This window comes from Zalophus californianus, chromosome 17 (genome assembly GCF_009762305.2).
Source record: "Zalophus californianus isolate mZalCal1 chromosome 17, mZalCal1.pri.v2, whole genome shotgun sequence".
Lineage (NCBI taxonomy): Eukaryota > Metazoa > Chordata > Mammalia > Carnivora > Otariidae > Zalophus > Zalophus californianus.
The window spans coordinates 6,139,151-6,157,532 of NC_045611.1; positions in this window are offsets into that span (position 1 = coordinate 6,139,151).

An 18,382-nucleotide genomic window follows, 5' to 3' on the forward strand; every position below is an offset into this window, starting at 1 on the left:
GAAAGATTCCCATTAGTCTTATTAATATTGAGTTCCTCAGGCACTGGTTGAGACCTAGACTTGCCAAAATGAACAAGACATGGTTGAAACCCTCAAAAAGTCTACCATGTCATAGAGGTAACAGGAACACCTCATCAAAGTTCAAGATGGTCAAAACAGGAAGCTCACCATGAGACACAGTGCCAAGGTAGACCAGGTAGACACAGTGCCAAGGTAGACCAGGAGAACACAGTGCCAAGGTAGACCAGGTAGACACAGTGCCAAGGTAGACCAGGAGAACACAGTGCCAAGGTAGACCAGGTAGACACAGTGCCAAGGTAGACCAGACCATTTTCAGGAGAAAATGACCCACACCCCTTACTCTGGGGAATCAGACCGTTGACCTTGAAGCAGATGCTGTTGAGTGGGGAAGGATGCTGGGACAACTACCAGCAACCAGCGCTCACACTAAGCTGCCTCATGATCTCCTGTGTCCCACAGTCCTCCCCTGGCCTCCACTATCAGCTTAGAGCACTTTGCCAGAGTGACCTGCCATGCAATCTGGTCCTGGGCAGTGAGTCTACACTCCCCTCTTTCTCCAAACACCACTCACACTCACACATGCACACTCACACTCACACACTCTCAAACACCTACATTCACCCACTTACACACTAACACTCACACATGCACTCGTGAGTGTACACCCACAGGCACACACACACATGCTTCCACATTCAGTTTCAAACTGAGGTGGACCCCAAAGGTAACAGGGATCCTGAAACAAAAAGGATCCAATAGATGGAGCTATCTGCCCCCAAGACATTTTTAAGGCAAGTCTGATTTTTGCCGGGACTCTTTCTGTACCAACTTCAGCCTGCTCTCCATATAGAATCAGAAAAACCCTGTGAGATATGAGCCACCCTGGGCCTCCTTCCAGTTCCGAGCCCTCCAATGGCTTCATATCTCACTCAGGACCTAATGGCCCACAGGGTCTTTCAGACCTACCCCTTTACCTCGTTTGCCTTCCTCCCACTCTCCCCACCCACCGGGACTCAGGCCCCTGGGCTCCTTCCTCAACCCTCCAGGTGTGCTCTCGGCTCCACTGGCCCCTCCACTTGCTCTTCCTATGGCTGGGATCTGTCCTTCCCCAGATAACCTACCCCGTTTGCTCAAATGTCATCTTTCCACTGAGGCCTTAACTGGTCATCCTGCTGAAAATTGTTCCACTGCCTCTACCACAGGTCTCATCTCCCAGTCCTGTTTTGCTTTAAATTCACAATGCTTATGCCATCTTAATGGAGAGTCTACTTTTTTCACCCAGTTTGTTTGTTTTTGTCTCCATTTGCTCAGGGAGAAGGCAAGCTCCCAGAAGGCAGGGACGACTGTTAATTTGGGCCACGGCGTTTCCCGTGAACATAAGAGAGTGCTGGGACAGAGGATGGGCTCCACAAATACAGAGCCAGCAGGAGATGGATTCATTTGTCTCCTGGCCTCCAGGAGGGAGTGCACGCCAGGACAGTCATCTTTACACTGAGAGGTTCCAGACAAGCACCTTGGGAAAAACCAGAGCAAATGATGGGAAGGGGCACTGTATGCAGGGCTCTGGGGGCCCCTTTCCTTCATCTGGGGCAGCTCCATCTGCATTCATTTTTTCTCTGAACTTTTCACATAAGATTGTAAACTTAAACTAGTATTATACTGTATGTTAACTAACTGGAATTTAAATAAAAACTTAAAAAAAAAAGATTACCTCTAAAGAAAGATTTTCAGTGCTTTAGAAAGAACTTTTAAAAACACTGAGGAAAGATCACAGAGACAGAAAGAAATGGACTGGACTCCAGCTCTACTGCTTTTCACAGCGAGATATTGGCCAAATAACATATGTTTTCAGAGCTTCAGTTTCTGTATGTGAAAAATGAGGATGATACATACCTCCAGGGGTGGTATTAACAATATTTAACAAATGGTGAAGCACAGGCAGCAGCCAATCAGGGAGCACTGGTGCCAACATTACAGGAGACAGGACGGCTGTGCCTGGCACAAGCAGAGGGTCATTATTGACCCCAAGTCAATCTCAGGGTCTTCCCAGGAAATCTGAGGGCTCTTTGTGGCCTCTCCGAGACACACAGGCGTGTGGGAGAAGGACAAGGTTAATTCAGGGTGAGCAATAAAAACCCAAACCTTTTTGCAGCCACCTTTGGAGTGCAGAACCAGAATGCCCCAGAAATGAAAATCCAAAACAAAAGGTCTGACCCGCCTTCTTCCTATAAGCCCTTGCCAGGGATTAAACAGCACACCCCAAAGCCACAGACAAGTCATAATACATCCATATTTTATCTGGGTCATATTATGTGCAGCGTAATTAATGTTTAAAAAGCATTTCTGCAATAAAATGTCTCTAGAATAACCAGCATGAATCACAAGGAAGCTGTGGCCGTGTTTAATTTGATTGCAGAAGAGATTTCTAGTTAGTGGAGCATGGCCGCCAATGGCCCCTTACTGGACACAGCTAAACACAGCCAAGTGATTACATTTCCAATCAGAGGCAGAGTCTGGGACCGACAAGTCCCCCGTGAGAGCGTTTACTGGCCGAGAAAGCCCTTTGTTCCCTGTCTTGTTCTGCGAGTGTGCTTTCTCCAATGTCTCCCGATTACTGGGCCATTTACCAGCATCTCCAAGGAGGATCTTCGCGTGACTCTTATGAAAGAATTCTCGGCTGAGACTGCCTGATGGCAGACCTCTGTCGAGTCATTCTCTCAATTTGGTGAGCTGATGAAATGCATCAATTATCTCAAAGCACTAAAGTTTGACAATTTCTTCATGAAATGAATATTTTAGTCCCTGCATAACAATGGAGGCAAAATGAGTTGGGAGGAGTGGAAAATTGACAGGCCAGGGTTTTGCAAAGAGAACCAATTTATCCTTGGTACAACAGACTTTCTTCATCCATTCCTTCCCACTTCCTGCCTTCTTTACTCCTTGGCTGCTACTTCCTCAAGAGTCTCAAATGAGTGCTGGTGGGGAGGGGATGTTTGTTTCACCTATGAATTGGCAGGTGCATTGCTGGTTCTGCTAGAAATAAGGATGATTTCTGGACCTGGAAGACATTATCCACTAGGTCTAAAGAAAATACTCCCCTGTCCCTGGCTTGGCTATGGACAAACAAACCAGTTATCCAGTCCAGTCTTGTAGATAAAACGGCCGTGCCCCTCCTCATTGCCTTCAGCCTGATTCATAACTAATCAAAACATAACAATCTGCTACAAAAAAATGAACTATCAGAAGTTGTATATCATCTACTCTTCTATAAAAGTATAAGTTGGATCAAGGTAATGTTTATCCCTACAATAATGTGTTTTATACTTGCATTTGAACTTGCTTTCTAAACAGGTAATGTTACTTTGTGGTTAAGAACTTGGGCTCATGAGTCTGAATGCCTAGGTTCAACTCTTGACTGCCATTTATTCTGTATCCATAAAGTTGATTCTGTCTGGTAGTAGCCATTATACTGAAATTTCTGCTCAAAGCACTATATAGTAACCCCTCTAAGCATGTAGAGTATTTAGCAGTTAGCAAAATATTCTAAATATATATTATTTCATGGAGGATATTCTCCCATTTTTCAGGCCTTCACAATGGCAAACTCTCGGCTCAGAAGTTTCCGCTTCCCAGTTAACATTCAGCAGTCCTTCGGATCTCAGCTAAAATAATACTTTTTCCAGAAGAATCTGTCCTTAACTCAGATCTGGTACTTGGAGCAATAAACTACTACTGTACCCTCAATTTCTTCTGCTGGAGCACTCACAGCACATTGACTGCTTGCACATCTGACTTCCCTGCAAAACAGAAGTTCTGTGAAGGCAGAGACTATGTGCATCTTGCCCAGCAGTACATGGCCAGAGCTTAGTGCAATGACTAAACCCAAAAGATATGTACTATTTCTTTAATGCATGCATTAGTTAATTAACAGATTAATTAGGTTAAAGATATAAAAAATGAGACCTGGTTATGGCACAGATATTTATTATTCCCCCAATATCTCTATGTCCCCCCAGCCTCCTTTCAGCAGGCAAGGCCATGCGATTAGTTCCGGCCAATGAGTTCTAAAGCAGGAAAAAACATGTAACACTTCAGTGTCAAAGCTTAAAAGAATGGATGGAGGTGCTCCCTGCTCTCTTTCCCCCTGGTACAGTAATTGAAGCATCCACATGTCAAGAAGAAAGAGCCCCAGGATGCAACCACCTGGACCCCTGAATCATAACTTAAAAGAGAAGCAACATGAAGAGGGCTTGGATAAGCAGAGTACTTTCTGTGAGTGACTGTAAACCCATGGAGATTTGAGGGGCTTGCTTGTAACCACATCATAGCCTAGTCTAATGTGACTAATTGAAAAGATCTTCCAGAATGACACAGCATACTGGTACCCAAACACAGATTTCTTGAATTTATAAGTTTAATACTGAGTGAATAATAATGTGTTGCCTTTAATTCTTTATCAGTCAATATCTTTTTTTGTCCTTACATCCAAAATAGGAAAAGAAATAGCTCATAAATCCCTTACACCAAAAATCTCTGAAGAAAATGACTAGCCATTTGCTATCAATTTGCAAACATTCAGGGCACCTGGGTGGCTAAGTTGGTTGAGCATTGGACTCTTGGTTTCAGTTCAGGTCATGATTTCAGGGTCATGGGATTGAGACCCCTATTGCGGTCTCTGCTCAGCGCAGAGTCCGCTTGTCCCTCTCCCTCTGCCCCTCCCCTCTGCTTGTGCTCTCTCTCTCTCTCTAGCAAATAAATAAACAATCTTAAAATTAAATAAACAAATAAAACCTTTTTTAAAAATTTGCAAACACTCTCTGTGTGTATTAGGTGGATGCCTCTAGACCCAACAGCCTCTCTAACCACAGAAAGAGCTGTGTGGTAGAAGGAGCACTGCTCTTTGGGAATGAGGCTACCTGTTCCTATGTTCTGATTTGACAGGTTTGAGTCTCTTCCCCATAAGTAGGTGAACAGTCAGAGTTGATTTGTTAGGTAGTTTCCTCAGATGTGATTACAGTACAATTATATTGATAATCAGCTCATTGTATGGTCAAAATGTTTTCTAACAACGGCAAAAAGTATTCTAGCACATGGAAATAGGAGTCTTTAGGAAGTAGTTAATTTATAGGCTAATGTCTCCTTATACCAAATATGATTGCAAAGAAGTGTTCTTTCTATGAAGTTAGGCTATTGAAAGGGAGATAGACCAGCTGGGCAGGAATAGAGGCTCAAACTTCCAGTTGGGGTAAGGGTGGAACCTGGCCCCCTAGTGCATTTCCTCACAAGGTAGTACAAGTCATGCTTCTCCTTAAACTGCCTTCCATTCTCCTCCAGTTATGCAGGGCTAGTCCTAACCCTTTAGAAAAAGAACACCAGCATTTAATGAGAGCCTATCCTTCAAGATTACTCTTATACATTCTCATTTAAGCCATCAACCCTTTGAAATAGGTGTTTTCCCAGTTCAGCATGTAGCATCTGTGTGGCCTTGGGCAAGTCACTAAAGTTCACTGAACCTCGATTTTATCATCTATCAAATGGAGGAACTACCTACTGACCCTTCAAGGCTGAAAAAGGGTCAAGAATTGGGGGAAACAGATTGAGATGAAGAAATGCATGCAGGGAGCTTATTAGGAAGCACCCTCCGGAACAACCCCTATGAAGGGGTAGAAGAAGCTAGACAGAGAATCTGAACCATTATGTAGTTCCAGAATTAGTAAATCACATGGGAGCTTTAGGACTGATAGGTCCTTCAGAGTTGTCCTAGATTGAGGCAATGTAGGCAGGCCATTTTATATCCCCCCACTGCACCCCCACACACAACACAATCTACAACTCATTGAACATTGGCTGGTCACAGAGAAGGGACATAAACTTGGACAAAGCAATTTTCTATAGCAGGGCAATGCCCAGGGAAGAAATCTGCTGTGAGCCCTCAGCAGGCAACAAACACAACCAGCAGCCAGGAAATGAATACAAAATTCTTGAAGGGGAAATAGACGATAGACTATAGCATTCACTGCAGTGGTAAATAAAATAGCCAAGAGTTTGCCCTCACAGAGATTATAATCCAGTGGTGAGAGGGAGAGAGAAGAGTAAACAAAGAATCAATTATTTGCAGTGCAATTGGTGTCATTATAGATGCACACTTGTATCCATTTCATATGGAGGAACACATTCCTGATATAAGAGTGGTGACTGCATTGGCACCATCTTGAATCCTTATACCATAGTTTATTTGGATTTGTGACCTGTACATGGCAACTGGTCTTCAAATCCTCTACATCATGACTTGCCACCCACCATAATTTCTTCTAGTGACTGGTCTCAAGCTATTGTTGGGAAATCCTCCCAAGTTTTTACCATGACATCATAATGTCAGAGGCCTTCCAACCTTCCCATAACATCTGCTGGGTCTCTGCCCTCTATTTGCCTTACCATAAACTCCAGCTATTGTCAAAAGTGTATACTAGCCTCCAGTGTGATACTCCTCCTTGGGTTATCTGAGCCAGGTGCAGCATCATCACTGCCATCCTTGTCCTCAGTTAATCTGTCAGAACTGTTCTCCAGGACACAATATATATACACGTCAGGGAGAAACTCTTCTGTAGAGGAAACAGCATATATTGCCAAACATACTCACTTCAGGATCATGCTGTAGGTACTAACTGGAGAACATTCCAAAAGTGTACCTTGACATTCACTGGTCAAGCGTATACAGAACAGTCTGCCCAGCCCCTAGCTCTCATTGACTGAAAGAAAGACATTAAGATGTAAGACATGATGAAGAAGATACACACACACACACACACACACACACACACACACACACACACACAGAGTAATGTAATGGGTTTTCATATTGAAATATTTTATAATTTATATATGGCTTTAGAATATATTTCAGAGACAAATAGCATTTAATAGTACTGCACAGGGTGGTATTAAACAGAGTGCATTTGCACAGGATGTATAGGAACTCATACAAGAATGACTGACTTACAATCAGAGAAAGACATGTATCATATGACCTCACTGATATGAGGAATTCTTAATCTCAGGAAACAAACTGAGGGTTGCTGGAGTGGGGGGTGGGTGGGGGGGCTGGGTGATAGAAATTGGGGAGGGTATGTGCTATGGTGAGCGCTGTGAATTGTGCAAGACAGTTGAATGACAGATCTGTACCTCTGAAACAAATAATGCAATATATGTTAAGAAAAAAGAAGAAGATAGCAGGAGGGGAAGAATGAAGGGGGGGAAATAGGAGGGGGAGACAAACCATGAGAGATGATGGACTCTGAAAAACAAACTGAGGGTTCTAGAGGGGAGGGGGTGGGGGGATGGGTTAGCCTGGTGGTGGGTATTAAAGAGGGCACGTTCTGCGTGGAGCACTGGGTGTTATACACAAACAATGAATCATGGAACACTACATCAAAAACTGATGATGTAATGTATGGTGATTAACATAACAATAAAAAATTTAAAGAGAAAAAAAAGAATGACTGACTTAGATGGGGGGAACAGGCAAGATTTGCTGATGGAGCTGAGATCTGAAAGGTGAGTGGGATTTGGCAATGTTCAGGGTAGGGGGTGGGAGCACATTTCATGCAGAAACAGCAGCATATGCCTAGCTGGAGAGATAAGACAGAGCGTTTGATACATTTGAGGAAAGAAGCTCATGTGGCTGAAGCACAAAGGGTGAGAAGGTGATGTGAGGATAGAAAGAGAGGTGGAAGTTTCCCTGAGGAGAAAGGGAAATCACAGAGAGCGTTAAGCAAGGGGTGGGAAAATAAAAGGCTGTGATTTTGTAAGAAGAGTATTGAAAGCTATGAGGCTCCTCCCTTGAAGCATCAGAACCTCAGAGTGTTGCTGCTCTCAGAGATGAGACAATCTCCTCATCAACCCTATAACCTGTTAATGTCAGAATAGCAATTCCCTAGAGTTTATAGCCTTTCATAGTTATAGCTCTTTATGATTTCATAAGCTTTACCATTTCATATATATCATGTAGATACATTTCATATGTCTCATATACCTCATCACAAAAGTCCTGTTAGGTGGCCAGAGCAAACTATGGTAAAGAATTTCACATTTTACAGATAAAACTACATTATTGATTGGTGTTATGCAGCTAATGAAGAGAACCAGAACACAAACCCAGGTGTCCTTATTTTCACTCTGGGCTCTTTCCAGGCATTTTCCAATGAGAACAGCCTACCCTCACACAAAAGGTGTTATTTTTTTTTTTCTCATCCTTTTTACTGTCATTGAAAAGTAGTTTTCTGGAGCCAATTGAGCTGATGTATAAACACAGATAAGAAAGAAGTAAGGTTCATGTTGGACCAAGAATCTCCTGACTAGCAGTAGAAAATAAGCTAACTTGTGAACCACTAACAAATGCCAGTCATTCATTCAACAAAAATGTGTTAAGCGCTCATGATGAGCCAGGCATTTTATGCTATTCCAATGAATACAGATAGAAGTAAGGCAGACACTCTCCCAGCCCTTAAAGTCCTCCCAGCCTGCCTACCACATGCAGTTTGGCTCCTTCCTCATTTAAGATATATGATGATGGCTTTCTCCTATTGACTTATTTTACTTAGCATGATACCCTCCAGTTCCATCCATGTCGATGTAAATGGTAAGTATTCATCCTTTCTAATGACTGAGTAATATTCCATCGTGTATATCATATGGTTTCACTCATATGTGGAATATAAGAAACAGTGTGGAGGATCAGAGGGAAAGGGAGGGAAAACTAAATGGGAAGAAGTCAGAGAGGGAGACAAACCATGAGAGATTCTTAACTCTGGGAAACAAACTGAGGGTTGCAGAAGGGGAGATGCATGGGGGGATGGAGTAACTGAGTGATGGGTATTAAGGAGGACACGTGATGTGATGAGCCCTGGGTGTTATATGCAACTGATGAATTTCTGAACACTACATCTGAAACTAATGATGTACTATTTCTTGGCTAATTAAATTTAAATTTAAAAAAAAGAGAGATGATGATGGAATTATTGACCCCAGTTCTTTGTTACCCTGGAGTAATATTATTCATCCACTTCCCCACCATAGCCTCATGGTGGGGCAAGTTATACTCCCTCCACTTGACCTTAGGCTTGATCATGTGACTTCTTTGGCCAATGGGATGTTAACAGAAATAATACCAGACATAATAACAGACATAATACCATAATACCATTTAAAACATATGTCACAGCTGGGCTTGCCCTCTTGTGCTCCTGCCTTACACAAAAGAAAACTCTGCCCATGGTAGACACAGTCCAAGGAGGATGAGAAACATGTGGAATAAACTTAACCCAGCACACAGCCTGGAGCCTAGCCCAGCCTAGGGCCCCTAAGTATCAGCTAATCCACAGATACAGAGCAAAAACTAAATGTCTATTGATGTGTATGCCACTGAGATATTTTGGTTATTTGTTACACAGCATTATTATGATGAAAGCTAACTGATACAGGAGATATACATGCACAGTATCATCCCTTTGAAACAGGCAGGAACTAATCACATGAGCCTGAATGCTGCTATACAAAATTAAAATCAGATAATATCAGCTCCTTGTTTAAAACATTTTAGTTTCCCCCTAAATCGGAAACAAGGCAAAGACGTCCACTCTTACCACTCCATTCAATATTATACTGGAAGTCCTAGACAGTACAATATGGAAAAATAAGAAATAAAAGACATACACACTGTAAAGAAAGAAAACTGTAATTATTTATAGATGTCATGATTGAGTAGAAAATCACAAAGAATCTACAAAAAAGCCACTAGAATGTATTCGTGAGTATAACAAGGTCACAGGAAATAAGATCAATGTGGAAAACTCAATTGTATTTCTATACACTAGCAATGAACACTTGGAAATTGAATTTTTTTAATGTACCATTTATGATAACATCCAAAAACATGAAATACTTAGGGATAAAGCTAACATAGTAAGTATTAGATTTGTATGCTGAACACTATGAAATATTAATGAGAAAAATAAAAAATAATAATAATAAATGGAAAATGTACTATGTTTAGTACAGAAGATTTAATATTTTTAATTCTCCCCAAATTGATCTAAAGAGTCAATGCAATCTTAATCAAAATCCCACCAGGTTCTTGTTAAAAACTGGCAAATTGGTTCTAAAAGTTATATGAAATGAAAAAGCAAGAACCTAGAAAAGCTAAAATAATTTGGAAAAAGGACAAAGTTTGATGACTCACACTATCTGATTTTCAGAATTACTATAAAAGTAGAGTAATTAAAACATTAGAGCAGGGGTCAACAACATTTCATATAAAAGGCCACATAGAAATATTTTAGGCTTTGCAGGCCATACAGGCTCTGTCACACCTACTATAGAGCAAAAGCAGCCACAGAAGATCCTTAAATAAATGAGTATGACTGTGTTCTAATAAAACTTTATTTACAAAAATAGGTAGAAGGATAAATTTGGCTAACAGGCCATAGTTTGCCAACCCCTATATTATGGTATTGATGAAAATATGAACATATAGATTAATGAAGTAGAAGAGAATTCCCAAAATAGACCCAAATATATGTGGTCAATTGATTTTTTTTAATAAAGGTACATTGATAATAATCATGACCCATACAATGCTTCAAAGCTAGATCACAGATGTAAATGTAAATGGATCATTGACCTAAATTTGAAACCTAAAACCATAAAACTTCTAAAAGATAAATCTCTACAACCTTGGGTTAGGCAAAGATTTCTTAGATAAAACACAAAAACCATGAACTATAAAAGAAAAAGCAATTATAAATTGGACTTTATAAAGTTTAAAACTTCTGCTTTTTGAAAGACAGTATTAGAAAGATGAAAAGACAAGTCATAGACTAGAAGAAAATATCTGCAAACATACCACTGATATAGGACTTATAACTAGAATACTTAACTTTCAAAATTCAATAAGAATAAAACAATACAATCTTTCTGAAATGGTCAAAATGCATTAACAAACACTTCACCAAAGAAAATCTAAGAATGCATGATAAATAAACACACGAAAAGATGCTCAATGTCATTAGCAACTGGGAAATTGCAAATTCAAACCATAATAAATAGCTAAAAAAATTTTTTTAACTGATAATACCATGTGCTGGTAAAGATACAGACTAACAGCATCTCTCGCTCATTACTCATGGGAATACAAAGCCAATTTGGAAGACAGTTTGGCAGTTTCTTAAAAATTAAACATGTACATCCTATATGATAGAACAATTCCACTAGTAGGTATTTTTTTTTAATTTTTTTTTAAAGATTTTATTTATTTATTTGAGAGAGAGAGAATGGGAGATAGAAAGCATGAGAGGGAAGAGGGTCAGAGGGAGAAGCAGACTCCCTGCTGGGCAGGGAGCCCGATGTGGGACTCGATCCCAAGACTCCAGGATCATGACCTGAGCCGAAGGCAGTCGCTTAACCAACTGAGCCACCCAGGCGCCCTCCACTAGTAGGTATTTATGCAAGAGAAATAAAAACATGTCTACACAAATAACTGCATAAGAATGTTTATATCACATTTATTCACAATCTCTAAAAACTAGAAATAGCTTAAATGTCCATCAACCGTTGAATGGATAAACAAACTGATAAACACATTCAATTTAATATTATTCATAAATAAAAAGAAATAAACTACTGACACATGAAATAACATGGATTGATGGCAAAAGCATCATGCTAAGTGAAAGAGGCCAGACACAAAAGACTACACGCTGTATGATTCCATTCATATGACACTCAGAAAAGGGCAAAGTCTGTGGAGAAAAACTGATGAGGGATTGGCAGGGGCTGGGAGAGAAAGAAGGGCCTGACTTTTTAGTCAAGGGCATGAGAGAACTTTGGGGCTGATGGAAATACTCTAGATCTTGATTGTGACAGGTTGTTGGTTACATAACTATTATTTAACTATTAGTTAATATTGCTAAAACCCATAGAACCTAAAAATGTGAATGTGCCCTGTATGGAAATTGTACCACAATTATACCAAAGAACTTCTTGAGTGGTTCTCCAATTCTCTCAAGATTAAGATAAAAACACGTATCTCTCACAGGGCCTCAGTGTGCTATCGGCACTATCTTCTATGAATCTGCTATGTCAACCACCCCAAGATTCTCGTTAAAATGAAGACTTCCAACCCAGATCCCCTGAATCAGAATCTCCAGAGGTTCTGCATTTTTTAAGCAGCTTCTCCAGGCAATTCTGAAGTTCATTAAACGTTGAGAATTCCTAAGGAAGAATTTCTATCTGATGATCTACCTGTCTTCTCAGCTCTGGGCCTTCCCCACACCCCATTGTCTGCCCTCCAGCCACATTGGCTTACTTCCATCCTCTTGGGGCTCTCCCCTAGCCTCCTGAAGCCCAGCCCAAAGGTCACCTCTTAGGGACAACTTCCAGGACATGCCCCAAGTGGGCCAGATGCACCTGAATTCACCCTCACTGCACCCTGCATGTCTCTTTCCCTGCACTTTTCATAAATATCGCACTGGTACAACGTGGTGTGCTGCTCATCTCCCCAGCAGAGGTGCACCCTGTCAGGAAAGGGCCCTTGCCCTATGCTGCTACCTAGCAATGTGCCCAACCTACAGTATTAACACAACAGCAAATACTTAAACGGTGCCCACTAGGCATCAAGAATGATTCAGTTAATATATGGAAATATTAATTCACTAAATCCTCAGGAAAAAAAAAACTATGAAATGGATCCTTTTATATTTTTTTTGAAATGGATCCTTTTATTAACCCCATTTTATAAATGAGGAAACTGAGGTACATGGAGGTTAAATAACTTGTCAGAGGCCTCATAGCTGCTAAATGAGAAGCCAGGATGCAAACCCAGGAAGAATGGCCCCAGAGGCACAACGCTGTGAATTTAAAATCTATCTGCTGAATGAGGAAGGGGTGAATGAATAGAAAAACCAAGCTGACAAACCAACAACCTTGTTAGTAATAAACTGATACCAAAGGATAGCTCTGCTGATCCCCTATTCCAGTCATTACCAACACCTTCTCAGACACTCCAGCTTCTACACAGGACACATCTTCATGGGAAGCAAAGAAGAGAAACCTGAACCAGGGATTCTCAAACATAAACTTGGAGGTTCCATGTCTTGGAAAATTTCTGTCATCAAGATGGAAAAGAGAACCTCAAGGGATTTGTTGGCAGACGGCAAACTCCCCAACAACCCACAACTCCCACTGCTTAACCACGTGTTTGCTGAAGAGGATAATCAAGTCCACTTATCAGACATTTGAAAGAGGAGAGATGCTTTCTCTAGACAGATAAGCAAGGCAAAAACACACTAATTTGTGCTTCCTTTCTTGATACTTAGATTTCTCTAACTGAATCAGTCAGCAAACTCTTAAGGAGGATTTTGGGGCATCAGAAGAGATAACACTGCGGCTCTGGTGATTGGTATCCAGAGGGACCACAAATCTACAGAGACAGGGAAAATGACGTCAGGCCAAAGGCATCTGGCACCAGGCAAAGACGCAGTTTCCCCAGATCTAAAGGTCTTATCCGACCTCAGAGGGTGGTCTTCTAAAGGGTTGTGCCATTTCTCCTCTGCATGTCACCCCAGAGCCCAGAGGTTCCCAATGCCTTAAAAGGCTGAAGCTGGGCCTAAGTCCTGCTGGATCCAGCCAGGACCACAGAACTACAAAATAGCTCTTCTAGTGTGTCACAATCATGCGGCTGGTGTGGTAACGAAGATTCTGATTTCTGATTTAGTGGGCTGGGCTAAGACCCAAGATTATGTATTTCTAAAAAGCTTACACCTGCTGCTGATCCTGCCAATCCAGACCACAGTTTGACCACGAGTTTGCAGAGGTCCACTAACTATAAGAGAGGAGAGTCAACTCCAGGATATTTAAAGGGGTTAAAAAAATGCACTTCTCTAGACAACTAAAAATATAAAATCAAAACCAAAAACATAGCATACCCTTATCCTGTTGCTTTCCAGACACATTAATTTTGTAACTCAGAAGTCAGTCAACCAGTGCTTACTGGATGTTTTCTGAGCAATGGGGACACCCATGATTTAAAATCAATCAGCTACTATGATTACAATGGCCTAATGTGCTGTGTGTGGAAAAGCTGCAGCTTAAGGGAATGAGAATAGCACCAAACAACAAGAGAATATATATGTGGAGCAGCTCAAGGCTCAGTGCAGAATCTTTGCACGTGATTGTCCATCCCATGGGGCCTCCTCCATGGTCTTCAGGACAAAAGCTGATAAGAAGGCCAGTAAAGGCAAGGCAGAAAAACTTTTTAAAGAAATTCCTCTATATTAGTAAAAAAAAAATTTTTTTTAATGTATTTGGAAAAAGTTTGGATAAGTGAGATGAGATATAATTAAATAGATGTATAGATTATATTATATAGATATAATTACATCACAAATGAGATGGAGAAGAAGGGGAGTTGTAGGGGGAAGACATTTGAATTTCTGCCATATTTCCTGTAAGTGATTTCATATCTACCACCTCCAAGGACACACAAAATCATTCTGTAGGTGGGCCTTGTTATTAACCCTAATCTCCAAATGGGGAAACTGAGTCTTTGAAAAGTTAAATGATCACTTGTTGTCACTCCAACCAACACCCAAAGGAGTCCTGTTCTATCACACTGTCTCCAAAAGAAGCTAACACACAAACAGACAAACGGAAGTCTCTGAGTGCACAAGTATATCTCTGAAGCCCTTTATGGTTTTCCAAGTACCTCCAAACATGCTGTTTTGTTTAAGATATAAGAAAATAAATCAGAAGTTTATTTCTCGAAATATCATACTTCATGTGAAGACAGATGCATGGTGAGGGACCCATGGACCCGTGGTGAGGGACCCATGGAACCCAGGAACAGGAATCCACTTCACATGAAGTGAGATCCAAAGGTACAAAGTAGAAAGGGGTGTGGCATTATAATATCTTAAGAGGGACACAGATATCATAATAATCAATAATAACATTGTGGGAACTAACAGTGACTGAATGCTTAAGAACTTCAAACATTCTTAACAGCAACTGGGGTGTCAAAAATTGTGCCAAGGGCTCGATGCACAGCACCTCATTTAATCCTCAGAACAAACCCAGAAGGCTGTTCTATTATCTGAATGAGGAACTGAGGCTTAGCTAGCTAAGTACATTGTCTAAGATCACATGGTTAGAGCAAGGTAGAAATAAGATTGAAACCCAGGTTTCTGGACCTCAAAGCTGGTGTCCTTACCCACTGCACTTCACTGTGGATTAAGGAGAATTTGGGGGGAATGACTCATCAGCCCAAGTCTTTTCTAAGACATTTTGTTATTTGGCAACTGACTTGGCATGCCATGGATGCTCTAAGCTTGGTCTGTGGAGATAAGGTTCACATATAAGACCAATGTGTTAAGAGGCAACTACAGGAAAGGAACCAGGCTCTGAGTCATGAAGTCAAGATTGCAGGTCAGATGTTTCCAAGAGGAAAGAAGAGATCTTGTGGGAGCTGAGGGCTGTCTCAGACCCTTAAAGAGCCAGATGAAATAGATGGCCTGCTCCCAGTTTCTATGTTACACCTTCTAGTTGCTTAAGGTATCCAACCAGTTACTCATGCATTAATTCAACAATGATTGATTTCCTCCTACATGACAGCCATGGGACTAAGCACTGGGTACAGAGCAGAAAACTAGATTGAGTCCCTAGCCTCATGTAATTTACATGTGGCGTGGGATGAAAGACAAGGGAAACAATAAGACAATGGGGTGCCTGGGTGGCTCAGTGGGTTAAGTGTCTGCCTTAGGTAAGGTCTGCCTCAGGTAAGGTCTGCCTTAGGCTCAAGTCATGATCTCAGAGTCCCAGGATTGAGCCCCATGTCTGGCTCTGCTCAGCGGGGAGTCAGCTTCTCCCTCTGACCCTCCCCACTCTCATGCTCGCTTGCTCTCTCTCTCCCTCACAGTCTCTCTCAAATACGTAAATAAAATCTTAAAAAAAAAAAAAAGAATATAAGACAATGTCAGGTAGTGATAAGTGTCATGATGAAAAATAAAGCAAAGTAAGAAGAGAGAGATGGGCATGAGGGTATTTATTTTCAAGTTTCTCTTGAAGCATAACATACACACAGAGAAGTGTATTAGTCAGTTTATGGCTGACTGAATATTAATATGGTGAACACAAAAGTCTTAGAAGGCTCAGATCAAGAAACAGAGGGTCATACTTCAGAAGCCCTTAAAATCCCATTCCAGGCACAATCCTGAATGGTGAAGGAGATTTCTGTTGGAGAAAGTGACATTAGAAGAGAGACCCATATAAAGGAAGGGAAGAAGTGAGCTGTGTGGGTGTAAGGGAGAGTATTCCCACAGAAGGAAAACAATGTAGAGAAGGAATGAACTAAAGGCACTTAAGGAATACCAAGAAAGCAAATGTGTCTGAGTCAAAGCAAATGGATGCATGCATGCATGGTTGGATGGATGGATGGATGGATGGATGGACAGATGGACGGACGGACGGATAGACGGATGGATGGACGGACAGACGGACAGATGGACGGATGGATGGTGGATGGATGGATGGATGGATGGATGGATGGGTGGATGATTGATGGTGGATGGATGGATGATGGATGGATGGATGGTGGATGGATGGATGATGGATGGATGGATGGATGGATGGGTGGGTGGATGGATGGGTGGATGGATGGATGGTGGATGGATGGATGATGGATGGATGGATGGATGGGTGGATAGATGGATGGATGGATGGATGGTGGATGGATGGATGGATGGGTGGATGGATGGATGGATGGATGGATGGATGGATGGATGGATGGGTGGATGGATGGATGGACGGACAGACGGACAGATGGACGGATGGATGGGTGGATGGATGGATGGATGGATGGATGAGTGGATGAGTGAGTGGAAGGAAGAACAGATGCATGGACAAATGAAGTGAGAAATATGAGATGGCATCAAAAGAGAAGCAAAGACCAGATCAGACAGCATTTTGAAAGAAGGAGCTAGGATTTGATTCTAACAGCACTGGGAAACAATCAGATGGTCCTTATCCGGGCATAGTGTGATCTCATTCACATTTTCAGAGCTCAAGGCGAAGACAGATTTAAGGGACAGAGTGGAGCAGTGTTTGGTGAGGGCTGCTATTTACCTGAGGTAGAGGAACCATACCATCTCTCTCCACCCACTCCACCCGCAAACCTTTTCACTACCCATGTCAGATGGAAGGGGCCAGAAGTGCTCTGACTTGCAACTCTCCAGAAAGAAATTGTAGCCTTGGAGACCCTTACAGGCAGCCCAGGGGCCTGGACTCAGCTATAGTTCCTCAGTGGTCAAACCAGACAAGGCAAACGCAGCTCACTGGCATCCTCTTGGGATAAATTCTGCAGACTTCAGCATTCCATCTTCACTACCTCCAGGCCTCTTCCCTCTGGGTCACTCCTCCTCTCAGCATCCCCCACCCCTACTCCTTCAGACACTCAGCATTCCTCTGCTCTCTACCCCTTACCTTGACCCAAAAGCACAAGGATCTAATGTGGCAATCAGCCTGGAGCCTGAAACTCTTCGCATCAGCATGTGGACAATCTCAGTTTTTATCGCACAAGCCTGAGCTCCCTTAGTGTTCAATGCAATGTCTGTCTCCAATTAGGAATTCCAGGCCATCAGAAATAAGAAGTGGAAATGTTTGCAGACAGAGGAAGCATCTTAGCTGATGCTGTATCCCTAATTGGCCTGGACTTCAGATGACATGGTAAAGATCTGATGCTCCTGATATTTTCTGCAGGAAGCCCCCAGCTGATGGCTGCAGCTCTTTCTCCCCTAATCTAGCCTCCCCTCTCCCAGACTTGACCTCAGGACACCTCTCACCCCTCACCAACACCAGGGTCACTAGCTGTCTCCCCCCGGAGGCCTTCCCTCTTCCATCTGCCACCCAGAGCAGGCAAGGGACAGAGAGGAGAAATTCAAGGATTCTAGAAGTAGGAAACCTGGGAGGGGTCTGGCCAGATGGGCAGCAAAAGCGGTATTCTGATCCTCAACCCAGAGCCACTGATAGGGAGTGACAGGGCAAGGGAGCCTGGGCATGGAATTAGAACTAGAATCTGTGTTTCAGAGCATGGGAGGAGACAAAATTAATGCTAATTAGTGAGAAGGAAGAAGCAACAAGGTGCAAATAGAAAAGTTTGGGTTGTCTGCATAATCAATGCTAATCACAATCTTTTATGGGAATTGTTTCCCATTTTATTCCTAATTACCACTCACTACAATAATGATAAAGCATATCACTAAATATAATCTCAAATTAACTTTATAGTAAGTTCCATTTGATTATAACAGTAAAT